General features: G+C 36.6%; 1 protein-coding gene across 6 annotated transcripts in view; it reads left to right on the forward strand.

Moving 5' to 3' along the window:
- SS18 (SS18 subunit of BAF chromatin remodeling complex) overlaps positions 1–16,649 on the forward strand; it is a 113,436-nt gene that overhangs the window by 34,366 nt on the left and 62,421 nt on the right. The window contains exon 1 of one of the 6 annotated variants that reach the window (XM_023741862.1): positions 5,555–6,401. The exons of the other annotated variants lie outside the window; for them this stretch is intronic. The gene's annotated coding sequence lies outside the window, so the exon portion shown is untranslated. Of the gene's footprint in view, positions 1–5,554; positions 6,402–16,649 lie in introns of those variants that run through there. 6 annotated transcript variants of the gene reach the window in all.

The following is a 16,649-nucleotide window of genomic DNA, read 5'->3' on the forward strand; positions in this document are numbered from 1 at the left end:
GGGTTCCTCCAGTCTCAGTCAGACCATTAAGTCTGGTCTTCTTACTAGAATTTGAGTTCTGCACCCCACCTTTCTCCTGCTCCATCAGGGCCTCTGTGTTGTGTTCCTAGTCAGGGCGGTTATTGGTGGTAGCCGGGTACCATCTAGTTCTTTTGGTCTTAGGCTGATGAAGTCTGGTTTATGTGGCCCTTTCTGTCTCTTGGGCTAATACTTTCGTTATGTCTTTGGGACCAACTGATGTATCTTAGATGGCTGCTTGCAAGCTTTTAAGACCCCAGACGCCACTCAACAAAGTAGGATGCAGAACATTTTCTTAATAAGCTTTGTTATGCCAGTTGACCTAGATGTCCCCTGAAATCATGGTCCCCAGACCCCTACCCCTGCTACTCTGTCCCTCAAGGTGTTTGATTGTATTCAGGCAACTTCTTAGCTTTGGTTTAGTCCAGTTGTGCTGACTTCCCCTGTAGTGTGTGCTGTCCTTCCCTTCACCTAAGCTAATTCTTATCTACTATCTAGTTAGTAAATAACCCTTACCCTCCCTCCCCACCCTCATAGCCATCAAAGAATGTTTTCTTCTGTGTTTAAACCTTTTCTTGAGTTCTTATAATAGTGGTCTTACACAATATTTGTCCTTCTGTGACTGACTAAATTCACTCAGCATGATGACTTCCAGATTCCTCCATGTTATGTTTCATGGCTTCATCGTTGTTCTTTATCGTTGTGTAGTATTCCATTGTGTGAATATACCATAATTTGTTTCTCCATTCGTCCGTTGATGGGCACCTGAGTTTCCATCTTTTTGCTACTGTGAACAGTGCTGCAGTGAACATGGGTGTGCATCTGTCTATTCGTGTGACGGCTCTTATTTCTCTAGGATATATTCCAAGGAGCGGGATTAGGCTGTAAATCTTTATGGGAGCAGATCGCCAGGTCTTTTTTCCCTGCAGAGCCACTGGTGGGTTTGAACCACCAACCTCTCAGTTAGTAACCGAATGCTTACCAGTTAGGTAGGATTTATTTTTGTAAATGGTGTGAGGTATAAGTTCAATTTCATTTGTTTCCATGTGAATAGTTCTCGTTCCAGCTTTATTTATTGGAAAAACAAGTCAAAACATCGTTTCTGTATTTTGCCCTGACAACTATATCATGTATCAAATGTCAGTAGATGCATGAATCTGTTCTGCTCAGTTGATTTGTTTTTATAAATTCCACTATCTTGTCACACTTTTCATAGTCTAATAAATCTTGATACATTTTAGGGAAGTTTCTTACTTATTCCTTATTTTTTTTCAAGAATGTCTTGGCTATTAGTCCTTTGCATTTCCATATATACTTAAAACATCAGCAAGTCAAGTTATACATATACACATAATCCTGTTGATTTTTCATTGAGATTACCTTGACTCTAAATCAGTTTGGGGAGAACTGATATCTTTACATTATCGAGTCTTCCAAATCAGGATCCTTGCATCTCTCTCATTTGTTTAGTTCTTTAGTGTCTGTCAATAAAATTTTATGGGTTTTCCTTCAGAGGATTGGCACACCTCTCATTGGATTTATTACTAGATATTTCGTATTTCTTGAAGCAATTGCAAATGGAATCTTTGTTAAGTTTCATTTTCTAACTGCTATTGCTGTGATGTGGAAATGCAGTTGATTTTGAATCTCACAATCTTGTTCAACTCTTACTTCTAACAGTTTTTCTGTGAATACTTTCAGTTTTCTTATTCATGGTCATATCATTTGTGAATAATGAGTTTTGTTTCTTTCTTGCCAGTCCTTACACCTTTTATTTCTTTTTCTTGCCTTACTTTTCTGGCTAGACCTCCAGTATAGTCCTGAATAGAAGTGGTGATAGAGGACATCCTTATCTTGTTCCTGATCTCTAAGAGAAAACTTTCACTGTTTGACCATTAAGTAAGATGATTGCTGTAGTTTTTTCCAGATAACCTTTTTATCAGATTAGGGAAGTTCCCTTCTATTTTTGATGTGCTCTGATATGTAAAAGTTTATATCTTGAATGGATGTTAAATTTTTTTACATACTTTTATTAAATCTAATGAGATGATAATATTTTTCTTTTTAAATCTGTTAATGTGATAAATTACATTGATTTACTTTTTAATGCTCAGTCAACTTTGCATTTTTGTAATTAACCCACTTGGTCATGACCCACTTGGTCATGGTGTTTTTAAAATATTGATGTATTCAGTTTGTTAATGTTTTGATCAGGATTTTTGCATCTTTGTTCATGAATGTGACTGACCTCTAATTTTCTGTCTTATAATGCCTTTGTCTAGTTTTTATTTTGAGTTTATGCTGGCTTCATAAAATGAGCGGGAGATTTTTCACACTTTTTTTCTTATCTGGAAGAATTTGCATAATACTTCTGTTAGTTCTTTCTTAAATGATTGGTATAATTCATAGGAAAAGCCACCTGAATCTGGAGTGTTCTTTGTGAGAAGGCTTTTATTTACTTATTCAGTTTCTTTATTGGTTATAACAATTTATATATTCTTATATTTTATATATTGTCTATTTTGGTAAGTTGCATTTTTTTAGCATTCTGTCTAAATTTTCAAATTTATTGGCATAGTGTTCATAATATAATCTTTTTGATACGTACAGGATCTTGTAGTGGTATTTTCTTCTTTTTAGCATAGCTTATTTGTGCCTTCTCAAAAAATTTTTTTTATCAGTCTTGCTAAGTGTTCATCATATATATGTTTTTCTATCTAGAGAACGAATTTTTGGCTTTGGTGTTTCTCTATTGCTACAGTTCTCAGACTTTTTGGGGTCAAGACCCCTTCACGTTCTTTCAAATTATTGAGGACTCCAAAGATCTTTATGTGGATTACTTCCATCGATGTAAATTATACGTTTCTCAGTTTATAAATTAAAACTTAGAAATTTAAAAAATACTAATTCATTCAAAAATAACTGTAATAAACCCATTACATGTTAATATAAATAACATTTTTAAATGAAAAATAACCATATTTTTGAGAACAGATTTAGTGAGATGAATGGCATTGTTTTACATTTTTGCCAATCTCTTTTAAATGTCTGGTTTCATAGATATCTGGGTTCTCATATCAGAATTCTTGTATCTGTTTCTGCAGATCTATTGTAATATATTTGTTTGGTTAAAGTAGAAGAAGAAAATCTAGTCTCAGACTTGTCGCTGGAAAACAGAGGACTATATTTTAATAGCCTTTTCAAATTGTTGTGGATAATGTTCTCAAGTTTTTTTATTTTATAAAAGTTATTTGTAGTATGGAATCTGAAACTTTATCATTAAATTTTTTGCACTCTGGTAATTAAAGTCCATTGGTCTATCTTGCACTTTGAATGCATCGTATACTCGTGCTTGATTTTGTAACATCATGCTTTGGTGATTTGGAAAAAATACAAGTTAACTGAGATTTGCAGATCTTCCACATGTTGACATATTACATATTTCATTCATGGTATGATATTAAAAAAAATCACATTTGTTAATATCACTACCAGTCTCATCAGAAAAGTGTGTACTTACTGGGATGCTTTCAAGCCCCAGGTGGTAGGTACAAATTTGCCAGATTTCCAGTTTTTGCTTGAAAACTTGAATTTGATTATTGGTAACAAAAACTATTCGTTGTTTTCCTTGAAATGACAGTCTCACTGTGTTTGTTTTTGAGAGAATGTCTGCCAGATACCCAAGCCTAAATAACTATAGTTTGTCTAGCAATTGTCTTTTCAAGTAAAAGTGGTGTCTATGAAAACAATGCCTAGTTTCCCTAGCAACTCTCTCACAAAGTGCTTTTCCTAGAGCATCTTACTTTGTTTTGCAGCTTCCCATTTGTCACATAGACTATTTAAAAGACGTGGAAAATTTAATAAATTAGTAATTTTTCCTGCTTTATCCAAGGACATTCTTAAATGGAAAGGACTCTATTCATTTTTTAACTGCTGTTGTGTGATAAGAATACAGCCATTGCCTTGATTTATACTAAGGCTCCAGTAGTTATATTTACTAGTGCTTTTGCATCAACATTGTAGATATCAATATAGTGCACAAAGCAAACAACATCTTAGTATTATTATGGAAATAGTATTGACCTTGCAGACCCTCAAAGAATCTTGAGGACCACGCTTTGAGAATCATTGCTATATTATATGTTTTGTTTATGTTTAATTTCTTATTTTTAATATTTTCTTCCTTTTAGAATATTCTGTTGTTCTTGTTCAAAGTTTTGAGATAAATGCCTATTTCATCCATTTTTAGCCTTCCATTCTATTCTTTGCATTTATGGGCATAAATTCCCTCTAATCATAGTTCTGATATGTATTATTTTCATATTTATTTAGTTTCCACTATTTCTTTTTTACACATGGATTGTTTGGAAATATATTTCTTAATCTCAAAATATATGGGAATTTTATAGTTTTTCTTATTGATTTTTGGTTCATTGCATTTTGGTTAGATAACATTTCATATTGTTTCAGTTCTTTGGAATTTTTTAAGATTTTATTTTATGGTCCAGAATATGGTTAATTTTTAAAAGTGTTCCTTGTGTAGTTAAAAAGAATGTGTATTCTTCAGGCGCTGGATGCAGCTATTAGGACTGTTAGGTCAAGTGTGTAAATCTTGTTAGAATATTCTATAGCCTTACTGATTTTTTTTTAACCTTACTGATCTTTTTTATTTGTTCTATTAGTTACTGAGAAATGTATGTTAAAATATGCACATATATTTGTGAATTGACTGTTCTTCCTTGTAGCTTTTTCAAGTTTTTGCTTAACACATTTTGAGGCTCTGTTAATAGAAGTATATAAATTTGGAAATACTACAACTTTCTGTTTCTCTGTAACATTATCATTATGAAGTGTCCTTAAAGTCTTCTTTGATATTAATTAAAAAACCGAACACTTTGTTGTTGAGTCATTTCTGACTCTTGGCGACCCCTTATATTACAGAGTAGAACTGCTCCATAGGGTTTTCTTGGCTGTAATCTTTACTGAAATACATCGCCAGGCTTTGCTATCGTGGTCCTGTTGGGTGGGTTTGGACCACCAGCCTTTAGGTAGTAGTCAAGCATAAACTGTTCATGTCATCTCGTGTAGCTAAACCAGTTTTCTTCTTTAGTGTTTGCGTGGTTTTTCTCTTTCCTGCGTTAAAGATGTGTCTTATGAGCATTACATAGATTTAAAAAAAAAAATCCAATCTCTATTGTAGTTAGAATAAATCCATTTATATCTACTCATATATTTGGGTTTAAACCTGCCATCATACAGTGTGCTTCTTATTTGTCTCGTCTGTTGTTCACTCATACTCCCTTTTTCTGTTCTTTTTGCCTGTATATATATTTTTTTATTATTCCTTTTTTTTCTTTATAAGTTTGGAAATTATGCTCACATTATTATTTTAGTAGTTACTGTTCAGATTGTATGTAAGGATGATCATATACTTAAATTCCATTCATTCTCCTAATGACTTATGTATTGTTGCCCGTATTTTAAGTCTCTGTATGTTACCCCAGGAGCCCTGGTAGTGCAGTGGTTAAAGTGATCGACTGCTAACCGAAAGGTCAGTGGTTCGAAACCAACAGCAGTTCCATGGGAAAATGATGTATCAGTCTGCTTCCGTAGAGATTTATAGCCTTGGAAACGCTGTGGGGTAGCTATGAGTCAGAATTGACTTGATGGTAGTGGGTTTGGATTTATATGTTACCCACCAGTGATTATTATTAATTTTTTTTAAATTCATTAGACTCATCCACATGGTAACTATTTTTCATGCTCCTCATTCCTTCTTTCTTTTACAACCTTCTGTCTCACATCTGGTTTTTTTTTTCCCCCTGAAGAACATCTTTTAGTATTTCTGTTAGCACTGGTTTGGTAGTGACAAATTCCTACGGTTTTTTCTTTTTCTTTTTTTTCTGTCTGAAAATACCTTTGTTTCAACATCATTCTTAAATGATATTTTCCCCAGAGATAGATTCTTGGTTGACAGTTTTCTACTAGCAGCTGATTGATCATTCTGTAACTGAATTCCTCGGGTTCTTGTCCTGTCTTATTAGCAGCTCGGAATAAGACAGATAGATGCCAACTGCAAGGGAAGCAGAGTGACAATTTATTGTCTGCACAGACAAGAAGCAACGTGGGGTCGCTAAGACCAAGGGGGATTGGGTACCTTTTATGTCCTCGAGTCCCCAAGGGGCAGGGATTGATGCCTGAAACCCTACATCTTCAGCCCTCTCATGCCCAAATTTGGAGATCCGGGTGCTGAGTCATGCTGAGTCAGTCTTCATAGGAAGTCTGCCTTGTGGGACTTCTCTTTTTGCCAGGGGGCTCCGGTGGAACTGTGTGGTAGAGAATATCCTCCCCTTCCCTTCAGCAATGCTCAGGTCCAGGGTCAGGTAAGCACACGATTCTCCAAATCTGCACAGTTTGTCAAGATCCTGGCAGGCGCATGCCCAAAGATCTGGCACCAAATACAAACCGTGATTAGAGGCTGCGGCTTGCAAGGGTAGCGGGCCTGGAGCAAACCACGCTGGAAAGCTGCTGTTTGCAAGGGCGACAAACGAAGGAGGGGGAAGCAGCAGCAGAGTGGAGTTCCAACTCCATTGTTTTCTGGCTTGTATCTATTGAAAATTCAGTTGTCGTGTGGTAACTGTTGCTCTTTTGAAAGTAATCTGCCTATTTTCTTTGCCTGCGTTTAAGATTTTTATCTAGAGTTTTTTGCAGTTTTACTATGATATGTGTAGTTGTAGATTTTTAAAAAAAGTTTTATCCCACTTAGTGTTTGTTGGAATCGACTTGATGGCAACGGGTTTAGTGTTTCTTGGTATTTCTGAAATTTGTAGATTGATGTGTTCCATCAGTTTTGGGAAATTCTCAAGTCATTGTCTTTTCAAACAGATAATTCTTTTCTCTCGTCTGAGACCTCAATTAAATTTGTTATATCTTCTTACTGTATTTTTTTAACTTTACTGTACTTTAGGTAAAAATTTACAGCACAGATTTGTTCTCATTTTTACTGTATCTTTGGTCTCTTAACCCCTCCCAATTTTTCCAACCTTCTGTCATTCTAGATTTTTATTTTCTGACCTATCTTCTGGTTTACTAATTTTTTGTCCACTGGGCTTGATTTGATGTTATACCTATCTATTGTGTTCTTAATTTCTGTTGCGATATTTTCCTGCCCTGTTTAGTTCTTTTTCACATTGAAATTCAAATAAAAATTCTTTCTGCTGAAACTGTGACCATACTAAGCATTATTTTTTAAAAATATTTTATTATGAAAAATTTCAGTCATACTGAAAAGATCTAAGAGTGTTACAGAGAACATTCATATACCCACCATCTAGATTTTACAATTAACATTTTAGTGTACTTACTTTATGTGGTCTATCTATCGATCTGTTTTTAAATTTTTTGGAAGGCATTGTTAATTTTAAAGTTTGCATTTGAGAATTCTAATATTTGGAGTTCTTGTGAGTCTGTTTCACTTGTTTCTTATTTCTGCTGGTTCTCGTTTATAGTTGTATTGCCTTCTCGTGTCAGCTTATCTTGATAGTGAGTCAGAAATTATTTTCTGTAATTGTTGTAGAAATAATTTGCCACCAAAGATGGTATTATCTTCCTCCAGAGAGCATTGTCATTTCCTTCTCACACTGGGGGCACTGGCAGCCTGGTATCCTTTTAATTGCACTTTGTTTATTTATTTATTTTAGATTATACTTTTTTTTTTGTTCTTTGGGTGAAAGTTTACAGAGCAAATTAGTTTCTCATTAAACAATTAGTACACGTATTGTTTTGTGATATTGGCTGCCAACCTTTTGACGTGCCTACACTCTCCCCTTCTTGACCTTGGGTTCCCTGTTACCAGCTTTCCTGTCCTCTCTTGCCTTCTCGTCCTTGTTCCTGGGCTGATGTGCCCATTTAGTCTTGTTTTGTTTTATGGGCCTGTCTAATCTTTTGCTGACTGGTGAACTTCAGGAGTGACTTCATTACTTGAGCTAAAAGGGGGTCCAGGGGCCATACTCTCAAGGTTTCTCCAGTTTCTGTCAGGCCAGTAAGTCTGGTCTTTTTTGGTGAGTTAGAATTTTGTTCTACATTTTTCTCCAGCTCTGTGTGGAACTCTGTTGTGATCCCTGTCAGAGCAGTCGGTGGTTGTAGCTGGGCACCATCTAGTTGTGCTGGACTCTATCTGGTGCGGGCTGTGGTAGTTGTGGTCCGTGAGTCCTTTGGACTAATCTTTCCCTTGTGTCTTTGGTTTTCTTCATTCTCCCTTGCTCCAGATAGGATGGGACAAGTGGAGTATCTTAGATGGCCGTTCACAAGCTTTTAAGACCCCATACACTTCTCAACGAGGTAGAATGTAGACCATTTTTTAATAAACTTTATTATGCCTATTGAACTAGATGTCCCCCAAGAACATGGTCCCCAGCTCTCAGCCAAGTAATTCAATCCCTCAGAGAGTTTGGATGTGTCTATGAAGCTTCCATGACCTTACCTTGGTCACGTTGTGCTGACTTCCTCAGTATGTGTACTGTCTTACCCTTTACCGAAGTTACCGCTTACTCATTGTCTAGTGTTTTCCCCTCCCCTCCTTAGTCACCATCAAAGATTTTTTTTTTCTGTGTGTAAACCTTTTCATGAGTTTTTATAAAAGTGGTTTCATACAGTATAATTGCGTTTTAGATATTGAAATTTTTCTTGGTTTCTCAGGTGAATTGAATCTGAGATACAGACCATGCAAAGTTTGTTATGTATCTGGTATTTCCTTATGTCTGCGTTTTAACAGGGCTTCTATCGTTGATGGGCCCTTCACTGTGATTTTTGTCCCTTTAGCCTGTAGATAACACATTCTGAACTTCTCAACTGGCTTTCTGGATTGGCTAATACACCATAGCAAATGTACCCCCAAATTTGGGCCTATCTCTCTGGATTGTTTTTGTTTTCTTGGCTCTTGGCTTGATCATTGTTACTACTTTGTTAGCTCCTCTGTAACTTTAAGCATATTTAAAAAAATATTTAGTCCGTCTTTTATTGTTGTGTTTAGTGGAGGGTTGTCTGAATTACCTAGTCTGCCATTACCCAAGATGATTCTTTAAGTATTAGAATTGTATTGTTTTGCTATCCATAGAATATTACTTACTTTTATGGCTTCTTAAATATGACTGTTTCTTTGGATAGTTAGCTAACACTTGGTGAGTGACTGCCATGTGTTGGGTCCTTTAAATACTTTCTTTAAACCTTGGAACCCTTTAAGATATTAGTCCCATTCTGCGGTTGAGGAAATGAGTCTCAGATCAGTTAATTAACTTGCTCAGGGACTAGTAGTAAGTGGTAGCACTGAGATTTAGACCCAGGCCTTAGTGAAAGCAAAGTTTGTATTTTCTGCTGTCATGTTATGTTGCTTTTAGGGTGAAATGGAAATAAAAACCTGACCTAGTGGCTCTTAAGTTCATATATTAGGCTAAGATTTGGCTATGTCTTCACGAAGCTTGAGTCTAAATTTTACAACATGCAGTATTTTGATTGTCCTATTATGTTGTTACGGAAACGAATGTCTTCTTCATTTTTGTTTCCTTGTTGTCTAGCATTGTTCCTGCACTTAGATGTTTAGTTAAAAAAAATTAAATGAATATATATGCTTCTGGTTTGGTTCTAGTAGTTTTTCTGGTTGGAGACTAAACTAGGTTTAAGTGGTAGGTTAAGAACTTATCTTACTATCACCATAACCAGTAACCAGTTGCTGTTGAGTCAGTTCTGACTCATGGTGACCCCATGTGTGTCAGAGTAGAACTGTGCTCCATAGGGTTTTCAGTGACTGCTTTTCTGGAAGTAGATCACCAGGCTTTTCTTCCAAGACACCTCTGAGTAGACTCAGACCTCCAACCTTTTGGTTAGCCACTGAGCCTTTTAACCATTTGCACCATCCAGGGACTCTGTTATCACCATGGTGACCCATAATTCAGTCGTTCTGAAACTTCTTTTTCCCCCTTGTTTCAGCACACCTGAAAGATATCACACTTTCTCACTACATTCTTATCAGTAACAGTAACTCATATGGCAGGGATTCTCAAGGCAGGGCACTGATTGAGGGTGAAGAGGGGAACATTTTCTTCTGAGATAGTCTTATCAGAATCTTGTGGGTGGTTAGAGGAGGGATGTAGTTTGCAAAATGTCATAAGGTGATTCTGATTGCTCCCTTCCATAGCCCTTCTACCACCAACCAATTGAGGATCTCTGTGTAACTTAGGATATTGGTCAATTCTGGATTTTGTAAGATTGTCTTGATTTGAAATATCATCCCAATACAATATGGAAATGTCTTAAAGTCTTAAATGTTACAGCTTCCTTAAATACGACCTATTTTCTTTCTAGCATTTATAAACAAAACAAAATTTTGGTCAGATCATGTATTTTGAGTTTAAGTTACTAATTTCTTTTGCCCTTCCTTAGGAAGGTGATATTCTTAAGAAGGAGCCATGGTGGTGCAGTGCTCAAAGTGCTCAACAGTTATCCAAAAGGTTGGCAGTTCGAACCAGCCAGCCACTCTGCGGGAGAAAGATGTAGCAGTCTGCTTCCGTAAAGGTTTACAGCCTTGGAAATCCTGTGGGCAGTCCTCCTCTGCCCTATAGGAAAGTCGATGTGGTAAAATTGAACTTACCATTGTACAGTGTAATGGATTGCTTTTATATGGCCTTTCTTGCCATGGTCTTGTAACTCCTGTGAAATGATTGGGTGGGACTATGCAAATAAGGTGCTTGTGGCCCACCAAGGGGATTGAACAGCTTGCTTATAATGCAGATAAGATACATGGAACCCCTGTGGGGGGTGGGACCACACAAATAACATGTATGGAACCCTAATGAGGGAATTGGTCAGTTTTGCCATCCCACAAGGCTTAAGAGAGAGCCAATCCCAGAGCAGAAGGGACCTCACTACCACCAAGAAAGAAGAGCTAGGAGTGGAACACGTCGTTTGGACCTAGAATCCCTGCACTGAGACCCTCCTAGATCCAGGAGACAGAGAAAGAGAGCTGTAATACCAGAGATGGCGAGAGATGATGAGAAGCAGCGGGAGCGAAATGGTGGTGGCAGAGGCAGCAGAACTAGGAGACCAGCAGGAGACCATGCAGTGGGCTTCCTGGACCATGTGGTGGGCTTCCCGGGCCACAGAGTGAGAAAGCTGAGCACCTTTGGGAATTGCTGGTGGAGTGGGGTGCCTCTGGGCACTTGGCGGAGCTTGCTTGGCTCACCGACCTACAGAACTAGAGAGCTAAATGCCTTTGGTCTGAGGCTTACTGGCGGAGTTGGGTGCCAGTTTGGGTACTTATCAGTGGACTGAAGAGCTTTGTAATACTTGCCCAAGCAAGACAGAGGCCTTCTGACCCAAGAGGCCCAAGAAGCCTGAGGGGCCGAGGACAAGGGAGAGGCCTGCCTGTGGGCATGGCCAGGAAGCTGTCCTGACCAAAGAACTGTATTCTGAGTCGTTCCTGATCCTGAATTGTAACCTTTTACTTCCCTAATAAATCCCATAATTGTATTGTCTGTGAGTTGTGTGTGGCCATTGCAGTGAGTTGTCGCATCCAGCAGAGAAGTTGAGAGTGCTGTGGAGGGGATGGCTGGTGTCAGAATTGGTAAAAAGGTTGGAGAGAGGAGATATGTTTGACCTCCACTTCATAGGAAATCAGCCTGGGGCTGTTGAACTTGATTCTCTCTCCTTTCCTGTCTGAAGCTAGAGGAGGCCAGAAGCCCCTACCATGCCACTATTTTTACACATTGAAATTCATTGTGGTACAATAAATTATCTAATTCAGAATTTATTGCATATTCCCTTCTTACCTGTTGGTAAATTATAAACTCTTATAAAATTTTTTGCATATGTTTTTTATAGAATTTGCATTTGTTCCTTATAGATCAAAGAGAAGCAGTAAAATTATTACAATCTAAATACAGGGATACCAAAAAAACTAAACCTGTTGCTGTATCCTATAGGACAGAATAGAGCTGCCCCATGGGGTTTCCAAGGAGTGGCTGATGGATTTGAGCTGCTGACCTTTTGTTTAGTAGCTGAAGTCTTAGCCACTGTTAACCACCAGGGCTCCAATGCAGGGAGATTATATTATTTTACTGTCACCTGGTGAAGAACTATCACAAGGAAAAGAGATATTTTATTACAGATTCTCTTATATTTCAGGCTTATTTAATATAGAATCACCTTCTATATTAAATATATAGAAAAAATATGTCTTATTTTACTAGTGAATATGAATATTTCTGTTTGATACATTTCAAAATAAAATTTTTTATCTCAACATTGCTCAAAGTTCAATTTTAAATATGTGGTCAAAATTTCACAGAAAATATGGACATTTTGTAGGTCAGGTTGCTTGGGGAGCTGAGCCAACAAAGGAGGAAGGATTTTAGAAAGACTAGAAATAAATATATCCTCTTAGTAGAAGGAAGAACAGAGGGTTAAGCCAATCAAGAAAAATGGTGCTAGAGAAGGAAAAATCAACTAGAAGGAAACCAGTTCAATTGGATGTGAAATAAGAGTATAGGTGAATTTGGGAAAATGAGGATAACAGAATGTGTCATGAGCACAACCAATCTGCTAAAAGGGAGAATATACTAGTTACTGGCTGTGGTTTGAAACGTTTTGACCCTGACCCTGAATTGTTATCTGTTACTTCCCTAATAAGCCCCATAACTGTGAGTACAGTCTGTGAGTTCTGTGTGGCTGTTGGAACAAATTATTGAACCCAGAAGAGAAGGGGAGAGTGCCGTGGGAGGGACAGCTAGTGTCAGAATTGGTAAAAAGGTTGGAAGGTGGAGGTGTGTCTGACCTCCGCCTCATAGCAATCAGCTTTGGGCTGTTGATGCTCATAATGATTCTCTCTCCTTCCCTTTGTGAAGTTAGGAGGTGAGACATCCCCGTGCTGCCATTTTACACAGATAGAGATGTGGATTCTTTAGGTGATTTTGTTTCTTTGTACAGAAGAGTGCTAACCATAGGGAGGCAGTTTGAAGTAGTGCATATTGGATAGGATCTAGGTTTTGCTGCTGTACAAAACCTAAAATAGTAATGACTTTAGATGGAAGTTTATTTGTCTACCAAGTAACAGCCTGTATGCAGTCTAGGGTTGATATGGGGCTCTATGGTGATGACTATCCAATCTCCTACCTTGTTGATTTGCTGTGTCCTGGAAATTACCATCGTTTGCATGGTTGAAGATGTGTCACCAATGAGTCCACAATCCTAGTAGTGGAAAGGAGAAAGACAGGAAGTAGAGGCACTTTGCTTCTCTTTAAGGGTACTGTCCCATTGTGCACATCACTTCTGCTTACATTCCGTTAGCCAGAAATTTATTACATGGTCACACCTGGCTGCTAAAAGCTTGGGAGATAAAATCTTGATTCTGGATGACCGTGTGTACAGCTATAATTTGAGGATTCTCTTGAAGGAAAAAAGAGAATGGTTGTTGAAGGACAAGTCAGTAGCATTTGCCGCATAATGGAAATATCAGAAGATCTGATTCTATGATCTAAAAAATGTCTTAAGAACTTTTTTTTGGTAATTAGCAGTATGACTTTGGGAAATCATTATTTTTCTGGGCCTAGAATATAACTTGTCATTGAGTCAATTCTGATTCATAGCAACCCTGTAATATAAGAGGGTTGAACTAACATATGATCTGCATGAGAGGAAGATAAAATACTTACCCAGGAAGTAGATTTGCATTGCTGACTTTGAAAGCAAAATTGCAATGAAGAAAAATAAACTTGTTATAGGCTATTTTGAATACATAAGCATGTGCTAATTTTATAAAAAGGCTGAAACCTGATTGGAGTTGCTTATCTTGCTTTTTTACTTAATTTGTATGAGTATTAAGTTAAAAAATTTCCTAATTTAGCCAGATATTCTTGAATTTTAAATTTACTATGCATAATGATAATCTTTGTTTAATAGGTGTTCTCTACAAAGAATTAGAGTCTAGCCTATTAAGAAAAATTGATTTAAAGCCAGTAGTCTTACATTTTATATATTGTTTTTCATCTCCTAAATTGCATTTTTGAGTAATGCCACACCTAATGTTCTGGAAAACCCTTGGCAGCCCTCGATTAGCTGCTCAATACGCAGTTATCATTATAAATTATATTAGTTTTCAGGTTCAGTGATCTCACTGGCAAAACATCTGTTAAGGTACTTCATTGACTAAAATTTGGTATTAAAGAATTTACTTTTTTACAGTTGTGATCCAAGTGAAGTGAAGGAACATATATGCTTATAGCCGTGGAGAACATTTTGGAGATTAGCAGAGTATATTGCGCTTATAAATTTTAACTTAATTTTTAGGATAGGTAATACTTTGATATAGTGAGAACATCACAAATGTCAAAAAGTCATACAAAAGTCTACTACTACTTCTTCCACTTGCTTTTTCTGCAAATAAAAGCCCCTATAACTGTATCTTTTCCCCTTCTTTTCTATACAAGTGGAACTTTGCCATAACACATTGATCTGTTTTGTGTTTTTGTTATAATTTTTTTTTAATGAGAGGTGTTTACATTTTCATTTAGCGTTATGGAAAGAACTTTTCTTTAATATTAGCATAATTTTAAGAATATTTTAAACTTTATTGATAACAGTGTTTGGTAAACATAATAATATTGACTATTTTCTCCCTTGAAGTTTTTGTCGTCTGGCTTCTGTGATACATAGTTTGCTTTTAACCTCTCTAGCTGCTCAGTTCCTCATCCTTAAATTGCCCATCACATGTTGATGTTCTGTACTTGAACATCCTCTCACAATACACATTCTTCCGGGGAGATCCCATCCAGACTCCAGATTCCTGGTTTCCTCCATTCCTGACTTTAGGTTTCACCTGTATACTGATGGTTCCCAAATATGTGTCTCGTTGCCTGAGTGTAAGACATGAATCCAGTTTCCAGTTGACATACCCATTTGGGTATTCTACAGACCTCTCAACACAATATGGTCAAAATTTATTTCCCCTCACTTCCACCTTTTTTGGCCTTTGCTGTTAAAAACAAAAAGCAAAAAATCTTCAGCCTGCATTTTCAGATTTCCTGTCTCAAGAGAGGAGTATTCATCCTTAGATCTTCTAGTCAGAAACCTGGTGGTTATCCCAGACTTCTCCCCTTGTTTCTCACCGACCACAGCTTCCTCTTCAAGTCCTTTTCTTTCTCTAGTGCCTAGCATGCTGCTGCACAATACAAAGTGTCTAACTGAAACATTCTGGTATAAAAACAGAAGGCGGGACTACAGGTGAAATGCCTTTGAAATGTTTATTTTTACAAGATTCAGTACAAATTAAGACATCAATGTTTATCTGATTTTGAGGTGAAGAAGGCTTTGTTGAGAGTAAAGCAAAGGAGGAAACTAAAGAAAGCCATTAATTTCTTTCAAAATGTAAAACAAAAACTTTTATTTGCCAAAAATTTTATTAATGAAATTAAAGCCAAATCAACAGATAATTACAGTATAATACACGCTGTTTTAAAAACACTATGTAGTCAAAGTGTATTTGAAATAGAGTAGAAGTGATTAGTTCTGCTATTAGAGAAAGTTTCGTAAAGGAGGTAACACTGTATTTCATAGCGAATTGACCCATGGGGGCACATTCCTCTGTATTAATATTATAGGGAGCGTTTTGCCAACACCATTGTCTATCTTGTCTTTCAGATATCTTAAAAAAATCATGTTAACTGTTTGCTGGACAATATGTATAAAATTCAGTAGACTGTCTAATTGAGTCTAGATATGTAGAGATTGAATAAAGCTTACTGAAAGGAATATAAATATTAGATTGTTAGCACACACAGATACATGCACACATACAATTTTTTATTTTTGTTTTTTGCAGAGCTGTATTAAAATCAGTGAAAGTAGCTTCCACAAGCATGAGGGAATCTAAAGATTGTCTCTTTGACATTAGTTGAAAATAGTATGTCTAGCTCACCCTACTACAAACAATTTTGAAATAAAATAAGAAAGAAAAGAACCTGAATATTGGAATTTAAGTAGTTCACTCTTATTTCACACGTATAGAGAAGTATTTGCACAAGGCTATTTACTGAACCATTGGTTATGTTAACAAAAAAATTAGAAACAACTGTTAGTATTGGGAATGGGTTAAAAACTATTACAGCTATTCAGGTGAATTCTGCATTTCTGAATGAGGTTGAGTTGTATATACTGATAAGGAATAATGTCTATAATAACAGTGGCGTTATGTTCATCATGCTATGTAACTGTTACCACTACTGTTTTCCAAATTATTCCACGACAATTTACAGAAATTCAGTGTCCCGTAATCAGTAATTCCCCCTCTCCCTCCCACTCTTGGTAACTACTAATAATTTTTGGTCTCTATACATTTGCCTATTTCATATAACTGGGATCGTACAATATTTGTCCTTTTGTGACTGACTTATTTCACGCAGTGTAATGTTTTCAAGGTTCATCCATGTTGTAGCATGTATCAGGACTTCATTTCTCTTCATGACTGAGTAATATTCCATTGTATATACCATATTTTGTGTATCCATTCATCTGCCGGTGAATGAATAAACGCATACTAGTTTTGTAATTTAATCAAATTGATATAGATATAAAAATAATGTGAA

Source organism: Trichechus manatus, unplaced genomic scaffold (genome assembly GCF_000243295.1).
Source record: "Trichechus manatus latirostris isolate Lorelei unplaced genomic scaffold, TriManLat1.0 scaffold00193, whole genome shotgun sequence".
Classification (NCBI taxonomy): Eukaryota; Metazoa; Chordata; class Mammalia; order Sirenia; family Trichechidae; genus Trichechus; species Trichechus manatus.